A 13,067-nucleotide genomic window follows, 5' to 3' on the forward strand; every position below is an offset into this window, starting at 1 on the left:
GTTCTTTTATTTACTTTTCGCGACACAACTGAACAGATGTTTTACTTTAAAAAAAAAAACAAACAAACATCGAAGAGGTCAGGAGCCCTTTCCTTCCGTCACTTCATCTCACCTGGAGTCTCATTAGCTCCCCAGACCAGCGCTCGGCCCCGCGGTCAGGCAGCCCCTGGAGAGCATTCAGTAAACGGCGCGGAGTCCAGGCACGAACACAGGGTGAGGAGGGTTCGCCAGTCTCTTCCCCACCATGGTTTGTGGACGTGGATTTTTGATACCTTACCAGTCTTCCCAGCTCGTCACTCAAGCCAAGAAAAGAGAGTAAAAAAGCAATAAGGGTAAAGAAGAAAACGGGTAAGACTCCTGGCAGCCGCGCGCGCACGCGCGCCAGGACGAAACGCGGAGACCAGGAGGCGGGGCCGAGGCGCCGGGCTGGAGCTCCGCCTCCTTCCCCCTCACCCCAGCCCCCCCGCGCAGGGGAGTGACTGACTCTCGCCAGCCCCTCCACGTCAATCAACCCTCCTCCTTCTCGCACTCTCTGCACCTTGTTATTAATCTCAATACCGATATCGCGCGGACGCCTCTCCCCCGGCCCTCGGGGGTGTGAACGTGTGTGAGCGAGAGCGAAGGCACCGAAAGCTAGCGTCTCTGTGCAGCAGCCTCGGGCCCGGCAGCAGCAGGCGCAGCAGCAACCCCCGCAGCGGCGACAGCCCCAGCGCCAGGAGGCCAAGGCCAAGGCCAGGCTCTGCGCCGCTCTCGGAGTAATTGCCGCGGCTTCAGAGGCTGCGGGGGCGCAGCTTCCTCCGGCGGGGGGCCTTCGCGTCGGCGGCCGCGGCCGCGGGGCCTCTCCTGAGTGCCCAGGGTCACCGTCCCCGAAACCCGGCGGCGCGGCCCTTCGTCCCCCTCCCCGCCCCCAGTCCGTCTCCTCGCTCCGGTCAGCAGTCTTCTTCGCCGCCGCCTCTGCTGTTCCTCCGGCGGCCCGGCCCGGCCCGCCCGCCCCGCGTCCCCTCCGGCCGGTGCCTCTCCCCCCGGCGGGCTGCCTGCATGTCTTTGCTGCCCTCAGCCCCGCCGCCACCGCCGCCGCCGCCTCCCCCGCCGCCGCAGCACCAGCACCAGCAGCAGCCGCCCCGCCGCCGCCGCCGCCGTCGCCGCCCGGACCCCGGCGCGCTGAATGCAGGTGAGGAGGGGGCAAAGGCCCTCCGCGACCCCAGGCCCCCGCGCCTTTGCTTGCCCACCCGCCTGCGAGCCAGGTCCGGGCCCTGCCTGTCGCGGCCGCTTCCCTTCGGGGCGGGCGGGAGTGAGGCCCGCCCGTGGGTGTTTGTGTTTGCGTCTGCGGCCGCGGCTTCGGAGGGGAAGCATCTGTGGGGGCCTGGTGCGCGCGCGCGCGTGTTTGTGTGTGTGTCTGTTTCCCCTGCCGCGGGGAAATGGCTGCTGTTGCTCCTTCTGGGCCAGAGGAAGAGAATGAGGTAGAGTGTTTTTGTGCCTCCGAGTAGAATCGAGAGTGTTGGGAAGAGGAGCGCGTCCCCGGGGAAATGAGGTGGGAGAGGGACAAATGTGCGTGTGGGTGTGCGAGTTGGGACCCTGGCCGGCGGGGAGGCTGCCTGAGGACCCAGAGCGAGTGGGTGTGTGTCGGGTGTGGGGCTGACCCGTATCGCTGTCGGAGGCGGCGAAGGTTCCGGGGTGTGTGTTGGGGGTGGGGGGCGGGGGTCAGCGCCCAGGGCCCTGGACTCTGGGGGTGGATTTCGTGTGTCTGGGACCCTCGAGTGGCGTGCCTCCCCCTACCCCCATTTTGTGGCTGAGGCTCCGGTGCCTCGCAGGTGAGCGCTGCTCGGGCTTCGACCCGGCCGGGAGGGTGAGTGTGTGTGCGGCACACGCACGGCAGCCAGGCCGGGAGAGCTGCGGGTCGGGGCCGCGCCGCTGTTCCCGGGCCCGGCAGGAAGCGCGCCGGCCTGCAGCGCGGCCTAACCGCCTCGGCGCCCGCCCGCCCGCCAGCGCGCCAGCCTCCCGCCAGCCTTCTCGGACGCCTCCCGGGACGCCGGGCCCGCGGGGGCCCAGGGCGCTGCCTCGGGCCTGGGCAGGTGAGGGTCGGAGGCGGGACGCGCGGATTACCGTCGCCTCGGCCGCCTCCGCGTCTGCTGAGGGGAGGCGAAGGCATATTTTGGCGTTCGAACTGCAAGCTCTTCCCCTAGCCGACGGTGGGACCCGAGGGAAAGTGAATCAAAGCAGTAAATCTGGTGAATACGCGGTGTCCAGATCCCTTCTCTTCATCTTTCCCTGAAGGCTGGGTGGAGGGACTAAGTGCACATTTTCAGTCTTCGTTGCCTGTTTTTTCGTGGATAAGATATATGCATCTTTTTAAGATAAGAATTTTCTTGAGAGGCGGGGGCAGAAATGGAAGCTGGCTTCCCTGTTCTGTGGTGTTGGTGAGATTGGATCGATTTTGTACGTTTGAAATTGTTTTATCCTGCCTCCTAGGGGGAAAGGCGTGTACACGCCGAGCCGAGGAGGTCGGTGAGGAAGAGGAAGTTACTGTAGCTGTCATCGTCCTATTTAGCTTATAGGCTGTTTAGGTGGGTTGTTTTCAGGGAGTTTAGCTAAGCAGTTTGCACACGTTGGAAGCACAGTACTACATTTTAGGAGATACTACTTTATTGTCTCTACTTATCTTAATTGCCAATCAAGATAGTCGCTTACAAACAAGTTTTCACTCAGTCTTCCAAACCTAGATCAAACAGCCTTTATTTGCTTACCCAGTGGGTGTTTCTGGAAGGCTGTTTTGCAGAATGGAACTATAAAGCTCAACCTGCAAAGAGGTACACAGTGCAAATTAGACCCAAATATAAATTCGTATTTGGATAATTACTTGCTGATTTATTTTACTGCACCCTCTTTTCGTTTGCAGTTAGTTAGCTCATCTAGTTAAAGCCCTATAGATAAAGTCATGATACAGATTTGATCCTCGCAGCCCATGCTGTATATAATGGCCAGATAGCTCCATTTCTAAACCTGGTTTCACAAAGAAATGTTCCAGGCTGTTCACTGGGAGGGAAGAAAAGGAGTGAAGGAGAGCTGTTTTCTAAGACCATTGCAGGAAAAACAACACTTGTAGTTAAGTGGAAAAAAGGACTTGTTTTACAGACCTCAGAACTCTGGCTGTGCCCTATTTCTTAGCAGTTTGACCTTAGCAAGTTACCTAATGTGTGTCAGCCTCTGTTTTCTCATTTGTAACAAGGAGATAATACATTTATAGTAAGGTTGTCCTGGGGGTAGGATGAGAAAACTTGTTTGGCACATAGTAGATGCTTAGTTAAATATTCTTCTTCCTGCAGCCCTGATTGTGGGCATTGAAACACATATTTAAGTACAAATACCCGTTTGGTAACTGAGAACAATATTATGTAACTGTAAGTTAAAAAATCACAATAGAACATTTCGGAGTCCTTCGATATACATAAGGTATATATAAACAACTCTTGATGTTGTATTTTGTCTTTTTCCTAGAAATAAGGCTATCATTAAAGTAGCCTACTACATTAGTTTATAGAGGCTATCTAGTCATACTTTTTTTTCCCTAGTATTTTTGAATAGGCCATCGCAGTTTCTTTACTTTTTATGAATTCTTACTATGTAGCCCTGGAAATAGTGCCTTAAGCTGTATGCAGCACATACATGCTCCCATACAGTCAAGCATTAAAATGGATCAAGGAATCAGAGTTTACCTTTATACAAAAGTGTAAGTGCCAAAAAAATTGCTGTGTAATTCTTTTAGTTCATGTTGACTGATTTGGTAAACAAAACCCTCTTGGAATATTTTCCTGAATAGCTTAAGGAAAAATCCTCAATCAACTTTCAATAGTTTTCCATTTTTATTATTTTGTTTGGAGTCGTAAATGTGTTTTTCATTTCATTTTAATTGTATTTTGGTGGGAAAAAATGATTTGCAATTTAAGGTAAAGGCAATGGAGAAGTTGAAAGGATTTTTTTTTTCTTTTTTTTTTCTGGTGAGGGCAGGGTGAAGAGGATGTTGAGAGAAGTTTCATTGGTTTAAGTTTGTAATATCTATTTACTAATGCAGGGCTCCCAGTTAGGCCTTATTTATATTTATATCAGCAATGCTAAGGTTAAAAAACAAACAAACAAACTAGTATAGTTCCAAAATTTCGACACTTTTGTGAAGGAGAGTAGAATGCAAAATATCATGGTTTTGTTAAAGTGTGTCTTATGGTTGTGTGTGCATTTACAATGAACAGAATTAATCTGCCATATGGTTATATTTAAAGGAAGAATTAGGGGCGCCTGGGTGGCTCGGTAGGTTAAGTGTCCGACTTCGGCTCAGGTCATGATCTCACGGTTCGTGAGGTCCGGCTCTGTGCTGACGGCTCAGAGCCTGGAGCCTGTTTCAGATTCTGTGTCTCCCTCTCTCTCTGCTCCTCCCCTGTTCATGCTCTGTCTCTCTCTGTCTCAAAAATAAATAAATGTTAAAAAAAAAAAAATTAAAAAATAAATAGAAGAATTAATTCTTCCTTAAGGATTATGAATGATAATAAAATGAGTAAATATACTAAAACTATAATTTTTAATACTTTAAAAACAATGAAATAGAAATTAATTTTGTCCTTAACTAGGGCAAACATTTGATATTACAAATTAAACATTATGAATTACAGTGTTTTAAAACACTTCATAATTTTTTTATTTGTGAAAATTGAGGAAAACCTTTTTTGTTTTGGCTTTTATATTTTTAACGTTTTAAAATTTATCTATTAGATTTGAATCAGTTAACATACAGTATAGTATTGGTTTCAGGAGTAGAATTTAGTGATTCATCACTTACATATAACACCCAGTGCTCATCCTGACCAGTGCCCTCTTTAATGCCCATCACCCATTTAGCCCATTCCCCCAGCAACCTCCCCTCAAGCAACCCTCAGTTTCTTCTCTTTTAGAGTCTCTTATCGTTTGTCTCCCTCTCTGTTTTTATCTTATTTTTTCTTCCCTTCTCCTATGTTCATTTGTTGTGAGGAAAACATTTCTTGGTAATCATGAAAGTACTGAATATTAAGTCATGTGGACAGTAAAATTTATTAACAGTGGAACTGCTCATTCTATCGTTGTTTAAAGTAATTATGTTACAACAAAACCAAGGTGGAAAATTGTTTTAAAATTTAATGTTACTTCAATGGGCTTTTAAACAGTCTTTCCAAAACATCCCTTATAAATGTCTTTAATTAGGGGGAATTGAAATACTTAAACTTGTGCACATATTACTTTGGATAATGTTAAGTAGAGTAATAAATACACCAGAATTTCAGTGGCTTCACACATGTAAGTTTGTATTTTGCTCACGTGTAACAGTTCTGTGCAGGTGCTCCTGGTTAGCAGACTTGTTGCTTTCCTCTGTGTGGTATTTGAGGGACCCTGACTCCTTATGTCTATGTATGGTTCCACCATTCTTTAGGGCCTTGGAGCCCTGCATGTTGCTTACTGGCCTTTTAAGAACTCCCAGACTTAAAGTGACCAACATCTGCCCACATTTGATTGGTGAGAAGTTGTCACAGAGCCTTATTGGAATGCAAAGGAGATGGGAATGTAGTCCCCAGATGGTGGACAGCTTGGGGCATTTCATGATGTTGTTTTAGATGGTAGCATATATTTATGAAATTCTGTCAAAAAGGTGAGTTATAATACTTAAAAATTGCTTTCCATCTTCAAAGAGTAAAATTGGGCCCGGTGGGGTGAGAAGGAAGGAGTTAAAGCCACAAGAGGAGGAAGAGCTCTTTTCTGTGAGGACTTTGAATGACAAGTGAAATCATGCTATTTAAAGAGAGAAATTTCACAGAGAACATAACAATTGGATTTTATAACCTTTAGTAGGTCTCTCCTTTACTGTCTAGTTATCTACTCTCATTGTGGTCTACTGGGTTCTGGCTGTTGGAGCTTTTTTCTCTTTGTACTTTGAAATCCATTGAATTTCAGTTTCTGGGTTATAGTTTCTTGGCAAACAGTTTTGAATTTTTACTTTCTATTAGGATAAAATATTATTTTTAACTTTAAGGAAATTTTGTGGACCTTACTATGTTTTACTGTTTGCTGTTGCAGTTTGTAATTCTAAAGTCATCTTAATATATGTGAGACTTCACCCTGAAAGAACAATAAAATCATCAAATAAACAACAAAGGTTTAATTATTAACTTTGTGCTCATGTTTCATGATGAAGATATTACAATTTTCTTTGATTAACTGCACTAACACTGAGCCTGTTAAGGGAATTTTATCTCTGGACAACTTTAATTTTAATTGAATTACAAGTTACTCTTTCATTACTTAGGATTATTGTAATGTGAAAGCTTAGTGCTGTGTTCTCCTTCACTTATTTTTATTTTGAACAGTTTGGTTAGGGATCTATAGGAGTTTTATCTATCTATCTATCTATCTATCTATCTATATCTATGTTCCCCAAAAGGAAGACTTTTGAGTAGTCTTGTTAACTTCTCCCTGGTACATATTTTTAACATTTTGCATTTTGAAAATTTAAGCCCTTATTTGAGGGCCCATTCTGTATCCATTATTATACTTGATTCTAAAGAGAAGTATGAAAGAACTAGAAGAAACCCTTGCAAAACTTGTAGGTTATGAGTAAAGGAGATAAAACATATGATTTAGTTATTTCAAAACATTTAATGAACAAGCCCAAGTCACTACAGTATAAACTGTTGCAGACATTCTGTGAAGGAGTAACATGAAATGGAATGGTGGGTGGGTCAGGGACTACTTAAATTGAGAGAATTTTTTTGGTAACAGCTTTTTTGAAATAGAATTCATTTACCATAGAAATAGCCCATTTAAATAACTAGTAGTGTATAGTATATTCACAGTAGTGCAGCCATCACCACAGTTTTAGAACATTTTAATCACCTGAAATACAAATCCTGTATCCTTTACCCCCCCCCCCCCCCCCCCCCCCCCCCGCCATTCTCCCATATGCTTACTTCTAGGCAATCACTGATCTGCTTTCTGACTATATTCGCCTATTCTGAACATTTCATACAAATGTAACTGTAGTGTAATATGTGGTCTTTTATTTATTTTTTTAACGTTTATTTATTTTTGAGACAGAGAGAGACAGAGCATGAATGGGGGAGGGGCAGAGAGAGAGGGAGACACAGAATCGGAGGCAGGCTCCAGGCTCTGAGCCATCAGCCCAGAGCCCGATGCGGGGCTCGAACTCACGGACCGCGAGATCGTGACCTGAGCTGAAGTCGGAGGCTTAACCGACTGAGCCACCCAGATGCCCCAGTATGTGGTCTTTTATTACAGGCTTGTTTCACTTTGTTTTCAAGGTTTCATTCATGTTATAGTACTCATTCTTTTTATGGTTGCATAATATACCTTCATATGGATAAATACTACATTTTGTTTATCAGCTAATGGACATTTGGTTTGTTTTTACTTTTGGCTATTATATAAGTAATTCAGGTATGAACTTCATATACAAGTTTTTGTGTACATAGTTTTTAGCCCTCTTGAATATATGCCAAGGAGTGGAATTGCTGGATCATATTGTACTTCTGTGTTTGCTTGTTTTTAATTTTTTTAAAAATGTTTATTTTGGTAAAGAGCACAGCAAGCAGGGGAGGAGCAGAGAGAGAGAATCCCAGCAGGAACCGTGTTGTCAGCACAGAGCCTGATGCCAGGCTGGAATTCACAAACTATGAGATCATGACCTGAGCCAAAATTAAGAGTCGGATGCTTAACCAACTGAGCCAATCAGGCACCCCTTGTTTTTTTTTTAAATTTTACTTTTTAAGTAATCTGTACACTCAGTGTGGGGCTCGAACTCACAACCCCGAAATAAAAAGTTGCATGCTCCACTAACCAAGCCAGCCAGGCACCCCATGGTGCCTTTATGTTTAAACTTTTGAGGAACTTCTGTTTTCCAAAGCACCCTTAATGTTTCACATCCCTACCAGCAGTGTAGGAGGGCTCCAGTTTCTCCACATTCTTGCCAACGTTTGTTATATCTGTCTTTTTGATCATAGCTTTCCTAGTGGGTGTTAAGTAGTATTTCGTTGTGGTTTTGATTTGCATTTCCCTAAGGATGCTGTGTCTTTTCATTTGCTTATTGGCCATTTGTATAGCTCTACCTATCATCTATCATTTATCTATGTACTTATATTTGAGAGATGTGTATTCAAATCCTTTGCACATTTTTAAATTGTTATTTATCTTTTGATCACTGAGTTGTAAGAGTCCTTTGTATGTGTAGAAAGCAGTCCTTTATCACATACATGATTTGCAAAAATTTCCCCCATTCAGTGAGTTGTCTTTTCAGTTTCCTGATGATGTCTTTTGAAGAAAAAAATTTTTAAGTTTTGATGAAGTCTAATCTAAGTTTTTGTTGCTTGTGTTTTTGGTGTCCTATCTAAGAAACCATTTACTAATCTGAGGTCATGGAGATTTATCCTTCTGTTTTGTCCTAGGAGTTTTTTTTAGTTTCGGCACTTACATTTGATTTTTGATCCATTTTGAGTTGATTTCTGCATATGACCTGATGTAGGGAGTCTAACGTGGATATCCAGTTGTCCCGGTACCATTTTTTTGCCCATTTAATTGTCTTGTTATTCCTCTCAGATCAGTTAACTATAAACATGAGGGTTTATTTCTGGACTTAAAATTTTATTCCGTTGATCTGTTTGATTTTCCTTATACCAAAGTACTGTCTTGACTGCTATATCTTTGTTATTGGAAAGTGTGAGTCCTCCAACTTTGTTCTTTTTCAAGTTTGTTTTGGCTATTTGGGGTGTCCTTTATTTCCATATGAATTTCAGAATCTCCTTGTCAATTTCTATAAAGAAGTCAGCTGGAATTTTGACGGAATCTTGTCAAATCTGTAGATCGATTTGGGGAGCATTGCCTTAACAGTACTGTCTTCCTGTTCACAAACATGACATCTTTCCATTTATTTAGATCTACTTTGATTTCTTTCAATAATATTTTGCAGTTTTTAGAGTCTAGGTTTTATACTTATTTTGCTGCCTTTATTCCTGAATATTTTGTTCTTTTAGATGCTGTTGTAAATGTAAATGTTTTATCTTTGGGTTCATTGCAAGTATATAAAAATACAATTGATTTTTGTCTATTGATCTTGTATCTTGTAACCTTGCTGAACTTAATAGGTCTAATACTGTTTTAGTTCATTACATAGGATTTTCTGTATAACAAAGGTCATATCACCTGTAGAGATAGTTTTTACTTCTTTTTTAATCTGGATGTGTTTTGTTTCATTTTCTTGTCTAATTATCTCGGCTGAAACCTCCAGGACCTTGTTGAAAAGAAGTGTCAAGAACAGATACCTTGTCTTGTTCCTGATCTTGGGGGAGAGCATTCAGTCTTCCACTATTAAGTATGGTGTTAGCTGTGAGGTTTTAATAGATGCTCTTTGCTAGGTTGAGGAAGTTCTGTAACTAGTTTGTTGAATGTTTTTCTCATGAAGGGATCTTGGGGCATTAGGGTTGTTTTCGAGGGAAATACGGAATATGAATTACAAAAGTGAAGATACTGTGTCCAGTAATGAGGGCCTAGCTTTCCCTACCCTCTTTTTCCTTCTTCCTTATTTCCTCCCCTCCCTACTCCTTTATGTTCTCTAATGTTTTCCCATTGACCCATTTGCACACTTGGAGGGTTCTTAATCCTTTTCTGAAGATTTTCTGAATAACTTACATCCTTGAGGAGCAGTGGAGAATATTGTTTCTTTTGAAAAACATTCAGTAAAAATGGGATGTTTTCCCGTGATTACATTAATAGCTAGTTTGGTGGGGGATACAAGAAGCAGAGAGAATACTGAATCATAAATGAAGAACTAATCATAGAATTAAAAAGATGGGAATAAACTTTTGTGATATCAAGGGTATGGTGTTTTTTGTTTTTAAGTTTAAGAGAGAGCGAGCATCCCAAGCAGGCTCTATTTTGTCAGCACAGAGCCTGACATGGGGCTTGAACTCACGAACTGCCAGATCACGACCTGAGTCGAAATCGAGAGTTGGATGCTTAACCGACTGAGGCACTCCAGCATCCCAAGGGTATGGTTAATGAAGAATTCCATGTTTACTTTGAACCTGGTTGTTACCAGACTTTTCCCCCAAATATTTCAGCATGAATATTTTTGTTTTTGTAAGTTTTCTAAAAAACTTGATAGCTTTCTTAGGAAATTTTACTCTGCAAAGTAAGGTTATGTTTCAGTTGATGTGATTACCCTTTCATTTTTGGAACTTTAATTGTATTTATATGCAGTTAAATTCTGATTCGGTAAACACTTTTTATTTTATCTATTTAGTTTAAAATTTTAATGTTTATTTATTTTTGAGAGAGAGAGAGCGCAAGCTAGCAGGGGAGGGACAGAGAGAGAGACAGAGACAGACAGAATCTGAAGCAGGCTCCAGGCTCTGAGCTGTCAGCACAGAGCCCAACATGGAGCTCGAACTCACAAGCCATGAGATCATGGCCTGAGCTGAAGTTGGCCGCTTAAGCACCTGAGCCACCCAGGTGCCCCTCAATAAGTATTTTTTAAAAATGTTATTTCTCTGCATGTTATAAGTCTCAGAAGTTAAGTAACTTTGGGTTTAGCCAAGAATCTTCCTGTTTACAAGTCAGAATTGCAAAGTGGTGATAGATTTTTTGTTTTGTATTCTCTTTTGTAGTAGGATACATTTCATTTTTTTAGATCATGTTAAAATCTCATTGTAGATAAAAATTTATTTTTAAGTTTTTTGAAGAAATAAGTGGTTTACTTTGTTGTGAGAGACTCATCATTCATACTGAATAGATACCAGGTGATTTGAGGCTGTTAATATGTATTTATTAATAATAGAAATTGGTGACACCAAGTTATAGCACTTTATCTTTTATCTTTTTCCCCCAAATTACTTAGAGTCTCTAAATGAGTAGTGTAGATCAGAGTTCTATAATACTAGTAACTATTAAGAGAATAGAACTAAATTTAGGGTATACCAACTGTAAATGTCTCTTTATACAAAGACTTTCTTGAGATCTTTATATATTTATGGCTGTGTGACCATAATGCTTATATTTAAAGAAAAACCAAAAAAACTGGCATGAATATGTTCTGTTATAGGTTCATATTATTAGTTCAGTCTTCTGCAACTTATGAAATAATCTATTGTGAATAATGTACCAAATGATAATGTTGAAACAGTGTAAAAATTTTAATCACTTTAAAGTAACTAACTAATAAATAAGACGCTTCTACTGGCTATCAGCTATTGTATTCAGGGTTCTGGGTAATAGAAAGTTTGGAATAGTCTCTTCTAGGAAATGGAACAGATATTTATTGAGCTACTGAGTACTAAGGTTTGTGAAAGCCATCCGCTTCCCTTTAAGTGTGTCATCTAAATTCGTTTTCATGAAAATTCTGTGTATTAGAGTATGATTCTTATTCTACAGGTGGTTAATAATGTGAACCCTTGGATCCTTTACTTCCTAGCTCTTGGGAAACTTACTTCTCCATGCTTCAGTTTTCTCATCTGTAATGAGGAGATAATAATAGCTCTTATCTTACAGGGTTGTGAGAATTAAATCAAGTAATACCTATAAAATTTTTTTTAATGTTTATTTACTTTTGAAGGAGAGAGAGAAAGAGTGTGAGCAAGGGAGGGGCAGAGAGAGAGGGAGACACAGAATCCGAAGCAGGCTCCAGGCTCTGAGCTCTCAGCACAGAGCCCAATGTAGGGCTTGAACCCACAAACCGTGAGATCATGACCTGAGCCTAAGTTGGATGCTTTACTGACTGAGCCACCCAGGCTCCCCCCACCAAGTAATACCTATAAAGTGCTTAGAATAGTATGTGGCACATCTGTAGTAACAAAACAAAACTAAAAACAATATATGTTAACCATTACTGTTTTTTTTTTTTTTAATCGGGAGCTATACAAGTTAAATAACTTGACTCCAAAATGCTCCAAAATAAAATTCCTCTTTTATTACTTACACATATAAGGGATTTACGTAAGCAATTTACGCCCAGATGAATAGTGAGTATAAGCAGAATATGCTAACTGACAAAAACCATTAAGTGCTATAACATACAGAGTACATATGGGTTGGTAATCTACAGGGATAAGGAGGAGATAGAAGTTGATCTCACCTTTATGGCTAGGATAAGGAAGGAAAGGAAAATGTAGTAGAACACTGCAGCATCCATTTTTGTTCCTTTAACTTCTATTCCTTTGTATACATCATCACTAGAGAAATCCTTGAAAAATTCATTTGACATTGCTTAAATCCCGTTCCTAAAATCCTTTAGTAATAGTAATAGTTACTATTTTTTGGTTGCATACTATGTGCTAAGGGCCTTATATAGTGAATATCTTGGCTTTGTGGGTCACATTAAGATCTCTGTCCTATATTCTTTTTTTTTTTCGTCGTACTTCTTTATTCTTTCAACAGTCCTTTAAAAATGTAAAACCATTTACTGCTGGCAAACCAAGCTGTAGTTTGCTGACCTCTCTGCTGGGAGATTTACATGATTTCTTGTTAGAATCTTGGCAAAATTGATATTATTAATCCTTATTTTACAGTTGAGGAAACTGAAGCTTAGAGAGGCAAATTTGATGAAATTCATTTAGCAAGGAAATGACAGAGCTCAAATTCAGATTTAGGTCACTGGAATTCCTAAACCTGTGTGCTTTCCAGGATATCCTGCTGCTGCTTATTTCTTTTAGAAGAAAGTGGAGATTTCATAGAATTATATGTAAGACCCATTATGATCTTATCCTTGTGTACTTCTCCAGTTTTATCATTTATTACTCCTCTCTCCTGAACATATTCCCTAGACTTGCCATGTTGAGTGACTGATAGCCCAGTTTATGGTTTGCATGTGCCTATAGTATCGTACACTTTATGGCTTTTTTGATAATTCACCTTAGATAGTTTCTACTCTAGGAAACCTTGCCTGATGATTGTTCTAGTCCTTGCTTTTAGGCCCTTTCTGTGCTTCCGTAGCATCCTGTGCATTCCTTTTTCATAATATTTACTGGGTTGTCTTGTATTTACCTGGT

The 13,067-nt window shown here is 41.5% G+C and overlaps 1 protein-coding gene across 1 annotated transcript in view; it reads left to right on the plus strand.

The window, feature by feature from the left end:
• The first annotated feature begins 613 nt into the window (after positions 1–613).
• Positions 614–13,067, plus strand: part of CNOT6L (CCR4-NOT transcription complex subunit 6 like) — a 115,889-nt gene continuing 103,435 nt past the window's right edge. The window contains exon 1 of the mRNA XM_042936119.1: positions 614–1,171. The gene's annotated coding sequence lies outside the window, so the exon portion shown is untranslated. The remainder of the gene's footprint in view (positions 1,172–13,067) is intronic.

The sequence above is a fragment of the Panthera leo genome, chromosome B1, assembly GCF_018350215.1.
Source record: "Panthera leo isolate Ple1 chromosome B1, P.leo_Ple1_pat1.1, whole genome shotgun sequence".
NCBI lineage: Eukaryota > Metazoa > Chordata > Mammalia > Carnivora > Felidae > Panthera > Panthera leo.